Source organism: Rhincodon typus, chromosome 8 (assembly GCF_021869965.1).
Source record: "Rhincodon typus isolate 14 chromosome 8, sRhiTyp1.1, whole genome shotgun sequence".
Lineage (NCBI taxonomy): Eukaryota > Metazoa > Chordata > Chondrichthyes > Orectolobiformes > Rhincodontidae > Rhincodon > Rhincodon typus.
In genome coordinates this window covers 38,738,663-38,750,144 of record NC_063339.1, presented here as the reverse complement: position 1 = coordinate 38,750,144, position 11,482 = coordinate 38,738,663, and the positions used below count along the sequence as shown (strand labels likewise).

General features: G+C 42.0%; 1 protein-coding gene across 1 annotated transcript in view; it reads right to left on the bottom strand.

Moving 5' to 3' along the window:
• The window catches only part of LOC109915960 (inverted formin-2-like), a 59,245-nt gene extending 53,683 nt beyond the window's left edge, over positions 1–5,562 (bottom strand). The window contains exon 1 of the mRNA XM_048600103.1: positions 5,440–5,562. The gene's annotated coding sequence lies outside the window, so the exon portion shown is untranslated. The remainder of the gene's footprint in view (positions 1–5,439) is intronic.
• Positions 5,563–11,482: the final 5,920 nt, after the last annotated feature.

The following is an 11,482-nucleotide window of genomic DNA, read 5'->3' as shown; positions in this document are numbered from 1 at the left end:
GTTCATCCAGCCCTGCACATTGTTGTCTCGGATTCTCCAGCATCTGCAGTTCCTACTATCTCTGTGCATAACCTGGATTGGCTTGTGTCAACAAGCAAACAGAATGTTTGTTTTCTATTTGAAAGGAAAAATACTGAACAAATAGAACTTCTGGAAATTTAAGGAACGAGGGGCCTTTGTGGCCTTGCTTGTGAAAATTCATGGACAAGACTAGAGATGACCACCATAATTTTGAAGGACACTGGAAGTTTTAACTCTGTATGGCAGGGAGAAGAGATGGGATTATGGAATAACTTTCTGTAATGCTGCATATCTGTTACATATAAGGTATATAATGAGATGGTTTTAAGATGTGTCCCAGTTGAATTAGCTGGTTAATGTCCATTCTCAGTCTCCAAACACACAGTCCATCCTGCCCCTTCATCTGCCAGAAGTGCCTCTTTACTCAATAGACCTGACCTTCCTTTAATCTTCCAAATTGGCAAATTACAACACGGAGCCCTTTCAAATCACTCTAGAACAAATGGGCATCTGTAGTAGCTTTTGGTGGTCACTATAGATATGCTGTCAATGTTATAATCATTTTGAGCAAATATTTAAAATCAGATCAATGTTTTGAAAGATGGGGGTCCAGTGGAGCTTGATGAAGATACAGGAACCAGTATTGTGGACCAAACACATCCACACATCATGGACCATTTGCAGCTTGTATAAGGAAGAGTTCAGAGGCATTTGAGAAGTTGAATTTTGGAGTTTGGAAAGTCTTTTAGCTACACAAGGTATGCGCTGGGATTAGTGTGATGGTAGTGATGGTGGTGGTGTAATGTTATGGAAGTGAAAGGACCTGTCTGCTTAGGATACAAACCAAGACTGTAATACATATCCTGTAATCTCCCTGGAATCTGGCATGCTTGGGGAATGGTGCTAGTTAGTTGAATTTTGCATTAGAAATACTATTGGTGGCTGGGAGAACTTGATTCATTACTACCACAAGATAAGTGCGGATTTAAAAAATGGTCAGGATGATTTATAAATTTTAATGATCAACATCAATAAACCCAATATATATTTATTGAGGATTAACTTTACACATTTTTCCAAGAGTATATACTGCTATTGCCTTCATGCCCTTAACTTTCGTATATGGTTTAGCCAGTAAAATTATACATCAATGGAAAGAAAAATTCAATATTTCTGCTGACATTTTGCTATCAAACTGCAAGTTGCGATGTTAAAACAACAATGACTGAGCTCCTAGAGTAACCTCTTCACGAACAGTTCTTTATTTCATTCCAAACCATCTTGCATTGTTGATTGCATTTTATTCATGAGGCATTTCTTAAATGAATAAGAGGCAATCACAAACAAAAACTATTGAGAAGCATATGACATCTCCACCATTCTGTGAAGGATTGCACGGAAGTGTGGAAATTCTATTGTCTACCAGCAGATGGCAGCATGAGTTAGTGTTGATCATGTTTCTATTTCTGATATTTAGAAGTTCCTCAAATGGCACTGAGATCCTTTGGGGATTTTACTGGTTTCTTGCCGGAGTTATCTGATCCATCTGAGTTCTGGTGTGGCTTGATTGATAGAAGGGACTGTCCATCAGCAGGGACACATATGGCGAGACAGATGTGCAGAAGGGAGCTTAATTACTCAGATGACTCTACTATACTCTCACCCAAATGTCAGTGGAATAACACAGCAAAATGTGAGGACTCAGATACACAGTCTCCCGCCTTTACTTGCAAATTTCCATTCAGCCCTATTGGAGTGGAGCCTCCAGTTGCTCTTTATGTGGAAAAACTGCGAAACTGGATTCAATGGAAATCGGAGCAAACTCTCCACTGGTTCGACACAAACACCACCATCACCATCCCTGGATATATCCTGTCCCACCAGCAGGACAGACCCAGCAGAGGTTGTGGCACGGTAAGAGTGACCATTGCACAATCCTTGTGGAGATGGAGTCCCGCCTTCACATTGAGAATAACTTCCATCGTGTTGTGTGGCACTATCACCGTGTTAAATGGGACAGACTTCCCACAGATCTAGCAGCTCAAAACTGGGCATTCATGAGGCACTGTGGGCCATCAACAGCAGCAGATTGTACTTGAATACAAACTGTAGCATTATGGCCTGGTATATCCCCCAATCAACCATTACCATCAAGCCTGGGGATCAGCCCTGGTTCAGTGGAGAATGAAGGAGGGCATACCAGGAGCAGTACCAGGCATACCTGAAGATGAGGTATCAACCTGGAAAAGCCACCAAATTGGACTACTTGCATGCCAAACAGCGAAAGCAGCAAGTGATAGACATAGCTAAGCGATCCCACTACCAACAGATCAGATCTAAGCTCTGATGTCCTGCCACATCCAGTTGTGAATAGTGGTGGACAATTAAACAACTCAGTGGAGGAGGAGGGTCCACAAATATCCCCATCCTGAATGATGGAAGAGCCCAGCACATCAGTGCAAAAGATAAGGTTGAAGCATTCGCAGCAATCTTCAGCCAGAAATGCAGTGTGGAAGATCCACCTCGGCCTCGTCCAATGGTCTTCACCATCACAGACACCAGTCTTCAGCGAATTCAATTCACTCCATGTGATATCAAGAAATGGCTGGAAGCACTGGATACTGTAAAGGCTATGTGTCCTGACAACATTCTGGCAATAGCCTGAAGACTTGTGCTCCAGAACTGCCGCTCCCCTAGTCAAGCTGTTCCATTACAGTTATACACTGGCACTGCCTGACGATGTGGAAAATTGCCCAGATATGTCCTGTGCACAAAAAATCCAACCTGGCCAATTACCGTTGCATCAGTCTACTCTTGATCATCAGTAAAGCAATGGAAGATGTCATCAAGAGTGCTTTCAAGCAGCACCTGCTCAGCAATAACCTGCTCAGTGATGCCCAGTTTGGGTTCTGCCAGCAGCACTCAGCTCCTGTCGTCATTACAGCCTTGGTTCAAACATGGACAAAAGAGCTGAATTCCAGAGGTGAGGTGAGAATGACAGCCCTTGATATCAAGGCCTCATTTGACCAAATGTGGCATTAAGGAGCCCTAGCAAAACTGGAATCAGTAGGCATCAGGGGGCAAACTCTCCGGTGGTTGGAGTCATACCTGCCATATAGGAAGATTGTTGTGGTTGTTGGTGGTCAGCCATTTCAGCTCCAAGACCTCTCTGCAGGAGTTCCTCAGGATAGTATCCTAGGCCCAACCATTTTCAGCTACTCCATTAATGATCTTCCTTCCATCTTAAGGTCAGAGGTTGGGATGTTCTCTGATGATTGCACAATGTTCAGCACCATTCATTACTCCTCAGATATTGAAGCAGTCCATGTTCAAACGCAACAAGGTCTGAACAAATCCAGACTTGGGCTGTTAACAAGTGGAAAGTAACATTTGTGCCATACAAATGCTGGACAATGACCGTCTCCAATAAGATGCAATGTAACCACTGCCCCTCAACATTCACTGGCATTACCATCTTTGAATGCCCAACTATCAACATCCTGGAATGACCATTGACCAGAAACTCAATTGGACAAGTTGATAGGGTTGTAAAGAAGCCATGTGGTGTGTTGGCTTTCATTGGCAGGGGAATTGAGTTTAAGAGCTGCGAGCTTATGATGCAGCTCTACAAAAATCTGGTTAAACCACACTTGGAATATTGTGTTTAGTTCTGGTCACCTCATTATAGGAAAGATGTGGAAGCTTTAGAGAGGGTGCACAGGAGATTTACCAGGATGCTGCCTGGACTGGAGGGCAGGCCTTATGAGGAAAGGTTGAGGGAGCTAGGGCTTTTTTCATTGGAGCAAAGAAGGATGAGAGGTGACTTGATAGAGGTGTACAAGATGATGAGAGGCAGAGATAAAGTGGATAGTCAGAGACTTTTTCCCAGGGCAGAAATGACTACTACAAGGGGGCATAATTTTAAGGTGATTGGAGGAAGGTTATGGAGGAGATGTCAGAGGTAGTTTCTTTACATAGAGAGTGATGGGTGTGAGGAATGCGCTGCCAGCAGTGGTAGTGGAGTCATATACTTTAGAGACTTTTAAGCGCCTCTTGGATAGGCACATGGAGGATAGTAAAATGTAGGGTATGCAGGGTAGATTGATCTTAGTAGGATAATAGATCGGCACAACATCGTGGGCTGAAGGGCCTGTACTGTACTGTTCTATGTTTCTATGTTTCTAGGTAAGTATGCTAGAAGAGTAGGTCAGAGGCTAGGAAGACTGCAGTGAGTAAGTCACCTCTTGACACCCCAAAAGCATGTCCATCATTTACAAGACACAAGTCAGGACTGTGATGGAATACTCCCCACTTACCTGCATGTGTGCGGCTCCAATAGCACTCACGCAGCTTGATACCATTCAGGACAAAGCAGCCCACTTGCTTGACATTACAGCCACAAGCATCCACACCTCCATCATTAATGCTCAGTCGTAGCAGTGTGTATACTCAACAAGATGCACTGAAGAAGTTCACCAATGATCCTTAGACAGCACCTTCCTTACCATCTCCTCTCCCCTTACAAGACTTTCCCCTTCTTACCATCTGCTTTAGACCAATGGGAGAGATTTACATTTGATTATCAATCAGTTTTGACATGGTCTTAGCGTATCTTCAATGGCCATCAAGTCTTGTAGTGGGAATTGAACCCACAGCTCCTAACTTAGATGCGACCAGAAGAACTCTACACTAGCAGGATAATAGTTAGTTAAATGTTACCTGTTCTGCGGTAGTAGTAGACCACTGGAAGACATGGAGCATGGCGCTGCCTCGTGTGAGCCTTACAGGTGGAGCCCAACCTCCATACCATGGACACAGAAGAGAGTGGCCTGCTTTGTCCCAGATGGGTTATGTTTTTGAGATCAACATTTTTTGGGTTGGGGACAAAGGGAAATCCTCAACAAATGATACGTTATTTGTTCAGAGAGTAATGCTGAACAAGACAAGAATGTTCCTTGTTGTTCTTGAGTTCCCTTGCAAATTCTTGCAAAGTAGACTAAGCTTAACCTGCACCAGCCCTAGAATGACTGTAAAGATTGCTGCTATCAGGTTGGAATCCCTAGGCTGAAACATTTATATTTACTTTAAATGTTACAAAAGATAATTTTCTTTACAAAAGATTTTCACCATTGAATAATGAAACTGGACTTAATCAACTTTTTCAAAGAAAACTATAGTAAATCTTATCTAGTCCTAACAATTATTTCCTGGCCATTAAAATTGCACTGAAATCAGGTCCCAACAGCATTGCACAATGTCTCTAAATAACTTGGTTGTAATGAGTAACTTTATTGTTAAATACTACAGCAATCTAAGATTTAGTGTACAAATTAAGACTGAACTATGGTGATACAAATGAGTTTTTTTTTCAATGTAACAGTTGGTTACTGTTTATTTCACAAAGTAAAATTCACTCACTGTGCAGCAGTAATTCTCTGAGCAATCAGACGTTTATGGTTCTTTCGTTTTCAAAATTGCATTTCCTCCAACAGTCAAAGTTGCTTTGCAATCTGCTGGTCTTAATGTTTTCCGAGAATTACAATCGCAATATTTTGCTCATTATGATACAGAAAAGAGTGTTGCAGCCTTATATAGACCTTTGAATGTGGCAGTCACGTGTCATTCATGTGATTTACTTCTCTCCAGCATTTTCATATCCTCTGGTGCCACGCCATAAGACATGTTTTAAAAGTAGAATGGTAACCACACCCCTTGAGATAGGGTACTGATACATTAAATACTCCTGCTTCAAATGATGCTCTCACTGATACTGAGTACTACCAGTTCTTGTGCCCTTTTGAAGTCAGATCTCAAACTGGAAACTCAGTGGTTCCAGGTCTTCGATCATCGATAGGACTCCAGTAGAAATCCACAGCATGTTCCTGATCGGGATACTCCTCATTTTATATCCGGACACCTTTTCAGTAGTTCCGTCACTACTGAGTGGTTCCTCATTGCTGGGAGGATAGTACATAGAGTGTAGCTGCATTGTGTAAAAACCTGCAGCTACTTAAAAAGAATGAGAAACATGAACACATTTGGAAAGACATAGAAATGCAGAAGAATGAACAGCACCAAAGGTTTTTGTTGCGGCACAGTCCTCAGAGACTTCTACGCATTGATGAGATGAAAGTAAGGGAAGGGTTGATAGGAAAGTCCATTGCCAGATATTGCTGTCAGTTTCATTGAGTAAGGATAGCATATTTGAAATCTGGGTCTAAGAATTGTGAAATTCAGCCTTTTTTTTTATCATTCTTCCTGAAATTAAAATAGTGAATGAATATGATAGTTAATATTCAAACTCATCTTGAAGACCACACACATAATTATTTCCATGGTTATGGTGTTGGTACCTGCAAACATCTTTGTGAAACATTGTGCTAATCAGATATCTTTCTTAACCTGAGTTTTCATTACAAAACGTTGACCACGACCTTTGGAAAATTATACCGTGGGCAGCGGACTGACTGTCATTAGAGGAAGAAGCTCCACTCACTGGGAAACATACATGATAAGCAGTGGGATAAAGGCAAGCTGCTAGAAGGACATTACTGTAGATGGGGTCGTCCAAAATGTGTTGTCGCAGTCTCTATGGTTACTCAGTTGCAGTTTCAATAAGGAAAACAAATTTGTCTCGTGCTTTGCACTGGAAGTCTCAAAGTGCTTTACAGGCAATTCAATATTTTTGGAATGTGGTTAATTTCATAAATGTCATGTGTTACCATCTATCATCTAAAAGATGCACAGTGGCAACTTACTGAGGCCTCCTTGGTAGCATCTTTCAAAACCCACCTATCCGCTCCTCCCACCTCACTGACCAATCCCCACTACTACCTACCTACACTCACCTTTACTAGCTTCATCCCTGCCTCCTTGACATGTCCACCTTCTCTCCCACCTATCCGCTCCACTATCCACTTTCTATCACCACCACCCCCCTCTATTTATTTCAGAGCTCCCTTCCCCCTCCCCCATTTCTGAAGAAGGGTCCCGAAATGTCAGCTTTCCTGCTCCTCTGATGCTGCCTGGCAAGCTGTGTTCCTCCAGCTCCACTTTGTGTTATCTTTCAAAACCACGACCTTTATCACCTGGAATGCCAAGGGCAGTTGTTGCATGGGAACACCACCATCTGCAAATTGCCCTCAAAGTCACGTACCATCCTGACTTAGAACTGCATCTCTGTTCCTTCAGTATCACTGGGTCAAAAACCTGGAACTCCCTTCCTAACAGCACTATAGGTCTACCTACACCTCACAGGTAGCAGCAGTTCAAGAAGGCAGTTCACCACCAACTTCTCAAAGGCAATTAGGGAATGGCAATGAACGTTGGCCTAGTCAGCAATGCTAATATTTCACAAACAAATAAAACAATGTGTAGGAAAACTAACAATCATTTTGCATTCAACAAATTCCCAAAGACAGCATCGTGATAATGACCGTTTAATCCAATGCGAAGAAATTGATTGAAAGGTAAATATAGGGTGGGACACCATGGATAATTCCCTATTCTTCTCCAAAGTAGTACAATGTCATCTTTTACATCTGCTCAAGTAGGCAACTGGGGCCTCCATTTAACACGTCATCTGAATGGTGATACCTTTGACAATTGAGGGGAGGCGATTGCCTAGTGGTATTATCGCTGGACTGTTAATCCAGAGACCCAGATAATGTTCTTGGGACTCGGATTCGAATCCTGTGGAAGGTGGTGGAATTTGAATTCAATAAATATCTGGAATTGACAATCCATTGCTGGTTGTTGGGAAAAACTTATATGGTTCATTAATGTCCTTTAGGGAGGGAAACTGCCATCCTTACCTTGTCTGGCCTACATGTGACTCCAGACCCACCGTAATGTGGTTGACTCTTAACTGCCTTCTGGGCAGTTAGGGATGGGCAATTAATGCTGCCTAGCCAGCAACGCCCTCATCCCATAAATGAATGAAGGAAAAAAGAAACAGTTCTCTACCAGTACCACAATTAACCTTGATTTTTGGACTTCAAGCCTTGGAATGGTACTTGAACCCAGAGATGAGAGCGTTATCAATCATCACTGGCCCAGGGGAAAATCCAGTCTCCTGGTGCTTTTTCTGATTTTCCTGGATGAAAATTGGGACATGAAAATGACCAGAGCTGGACAATCTTCGATGGCTGTGCAGCTGAAGTAGATTTCAAAATTAGGGAAAGATGAATGATATGAATATCCTTGAATGTAAATCTGGAAATTTAGAAATTGAGGCACTGCCATATCTTGAGCCAATGTGTGGGAGTAAGCATAGGGTGATGAGTGAATGGAACACAGTACAAATTAGGATCGAAGCAGCAGAACTTAGAATGAGCTTAAGTTTACAGAGGGGATGAAGTGAGATGCCTGCTAGGAGAATATTAGAATAGCCAGGTCAGCAGATAATAAAGATGTATATGAGGGTCTCAGCAGTACTTGAACAGAGGACGAAGTAGAGATGGGCAATGTAATGGAGACAGAAATAAGAGGTTTTGATGATGAAGAGGATGTGGAGTTGGAAACTCAGCTCAAGATCAAATAGCATAAGAAGGTTGTAAACAGTCTGACTGAGCCTTAGACAATGGCCAGTAATTGTTCTTGCTTTGATTCTGCTTTCCACCCTCAGCTAAACTTGTGTGTGTCAGTGTGCAATGTCAGCACTGGCAGACTTATGTACTGTATCAGGATTGAGATCACCTTTTTATAATTATTCCTAGATAATTACTATCAAGACAATGGAGTAATGGATGGAATAGCAAAATGTTCAGTGATTTAAATCACCAGCAAAAATTCCCTAGAATCACATGGAATCAGGAAATGAGTATGACTCAATGGGGGTAATTGCAAATAATAGCAGAGCATCATGCTGATATTACAGAGCAAGCAAACAGCTTCTTGATTTCCCTAAACAAAAACTGAAAGAACTGCGGGTGCTGTAAATCAGAAACGAAAACAGAAGTTGCTGAAAAAGCTCAGCAGGTCTGGCAGCAACAGTGAAGAGAAACCCAGTTCTGAAGGAGGGTCACCGGACCTGAAACGTTAACTCTGATTTCTCATCACAGGTGCTGCCAGACCTGCTGAGCTTTTCCAGCAATTTCTGTGTTTGTCCCTGATTTTCCCTACCCATTGTCTTTAGCTCCTTTAAACTGACCCCTGATAGAATATAAGGATGTGGAATTCACACACGTTGGTTCCAATCACAGTAATCCCACGTGGCAGAAATAGACATGTTGATGTATTTAGTCACCATAAACCTGTTGGTCTGGTTATAATTTTGCTTCATATATATTCATGTGAACCAGTACAGACCAGTGGGCCAAATAACCTGTTTATGTTCTGCAAATTCTATCTAAAATGTATCTTGAAGTGATATGCAATTAGTCCATGAGAGGGGGCTGTGGAACAAGTAAGAGACTTGCTGTCATAGCTGAAACCTAAACTGATCTCTTCCCTTTTTGGATACTTGTAATCATGCATCTGCAGCAAATTCTGTTCTAATTTCAGACATATAACATTGCATTTTTAAAAGATTATTTTGATAGCAGGAAGAAAGGGCACATGGGTGTCTTTGGGTTGGCATGGACAAGATTGGCCGAAAGGCCCCGTTCTGTGCTGTAAGATTGCTATGGTTCTATGATAGGCTGCACTCTGGTTCCTGTCTACACAAACTAACATATTTTTCTTTTAGATAGTGAGTGAAATGAAGTCCAATTTCACTCCCCTGAGAGTTTACTGCTGTTGTGAAATGCAACTACAGTATTGTTGATGAAGTAAATAGCCTTACAGTATCCAAGCTAATTGCCACTTATTAATATAAGCAAAGAATGCAGCCATGTCAACACTAACAACTATCAGACACGGGCATATATTGTATTTCCTTATTTAATTTGATGTAACCAATAAACCAATATTTAAATACCATAACTGTGACTTGCGGTTTTTGCGCAATAATGAAAATATATTCATTACCTTTGAACTGTGAGGCGGAGAAATGGAAAACAACACAGAGACAAATCCAGAAACCAATCACAAAACACCAAATTGAACATTTGTCCAGATCCCTTGGAAAATGAAAAACTTGTATGAAAGCTAGGATCCCAACAACCTCCTTTGTGATCTTTCAATCAATGTTGTAAGGTCCAGGCATTTTCCCTGGTGTTGACAAGCCATTAGAGAGGCACATTACTGAAAAACCATGTTTTTCCCAGCCAGGCTGCACTTCTCCCATTCCATCCACCACCTCCTAACCTTTTAACATTTCCTAGATTTTCTAATATTCTCTCATGTCTGACTGGTGGTGGTCGAACCTGAAGGTCACCATGCCTCAGGTGAGGGGAGGGGCTGAGAAAGAGAGTCCTTCATGGTAACCTCAACTGGTGCACAAATTGAACCAATGATGTTGATGTCACTCTGCATTGCAAACCAATTATCCAGCCAACTCCTCCCTGAATTATTAGTTTCTATCTACCAAAACAGGTTTCTGCATCAGCGACAGCAGCGTACTTCAACAACTCCACTTCAACTCTGCTAATCTCCAGAAACGTTATCTTTTGTTACCAATCCCTGATACAATCAATACCGAAGACCTCTCTCCTTACCACCATAGGTTTCTCCATTTTGCCCAGCCAAGCATTTACCTCCAATCTGAGATAGTACGAGCTGCCGATGCTGGGGTCTGAGATAACAAGGTGTGGAGCTGGATGAACGCAGTAGGCCAGGCAGCATCAGAGGACCCAAAACGTCAGCTTTTCTGCTCCTCTGATGCTGCTTGGCCTGCTGTGTTCATCCAGCTCCACACCTTGTTACCTCCAATCTGATCACTTTGCATGATGTGTGATAGGGAATGAAAATTAAATATTGCGGTAATGGAATATCCACAGCTATATACATAAAATGAAAAGAACATTTCTTTCGAATTTTTGAAAGTTAGAATATTGACAGGAGATTGAATTCAATCCACAGCAGAAAAGTAAAAATCCCAGAGAATATGTTAAAAAGAATTGACCAATTTAGAGCAGAGTCATAGTGTAATGTAGCATGGAAACAGGTTCTTTGGCCCAAACCGGTCCATGCTGACCACGGTGTCCACTCAGCTAGTTCCAATTGGCTGCATTTGGCCCCTATCCCTCTAAACCCTTCCCATCCATGTACCTATCCAAACGTTTTTTAAATGTTGCTGTTGTACCTGCCTCAACCAGTTCTTCTGGCAGCCCATTCTATATACACATCACTCTCTGCGTGAAGAAGTTGCCCCTCAGGTCCTTCTTAAAGCAATCCCTTTTGATTACCATAAATCAAAGCTCTGTTGAGAATTATCCCTACAGTTATTTTAGGTTTGCGAGTCTGGATCACTGGGAAATGTAATGCAATACAGTGTCATTGGAAAATGGAATAATAGAATCCAGGGGCAGGAGTCTAGGCCCGAAACGTCAGCTTTCCTGCTCCTCTGATGCTGCTTGGC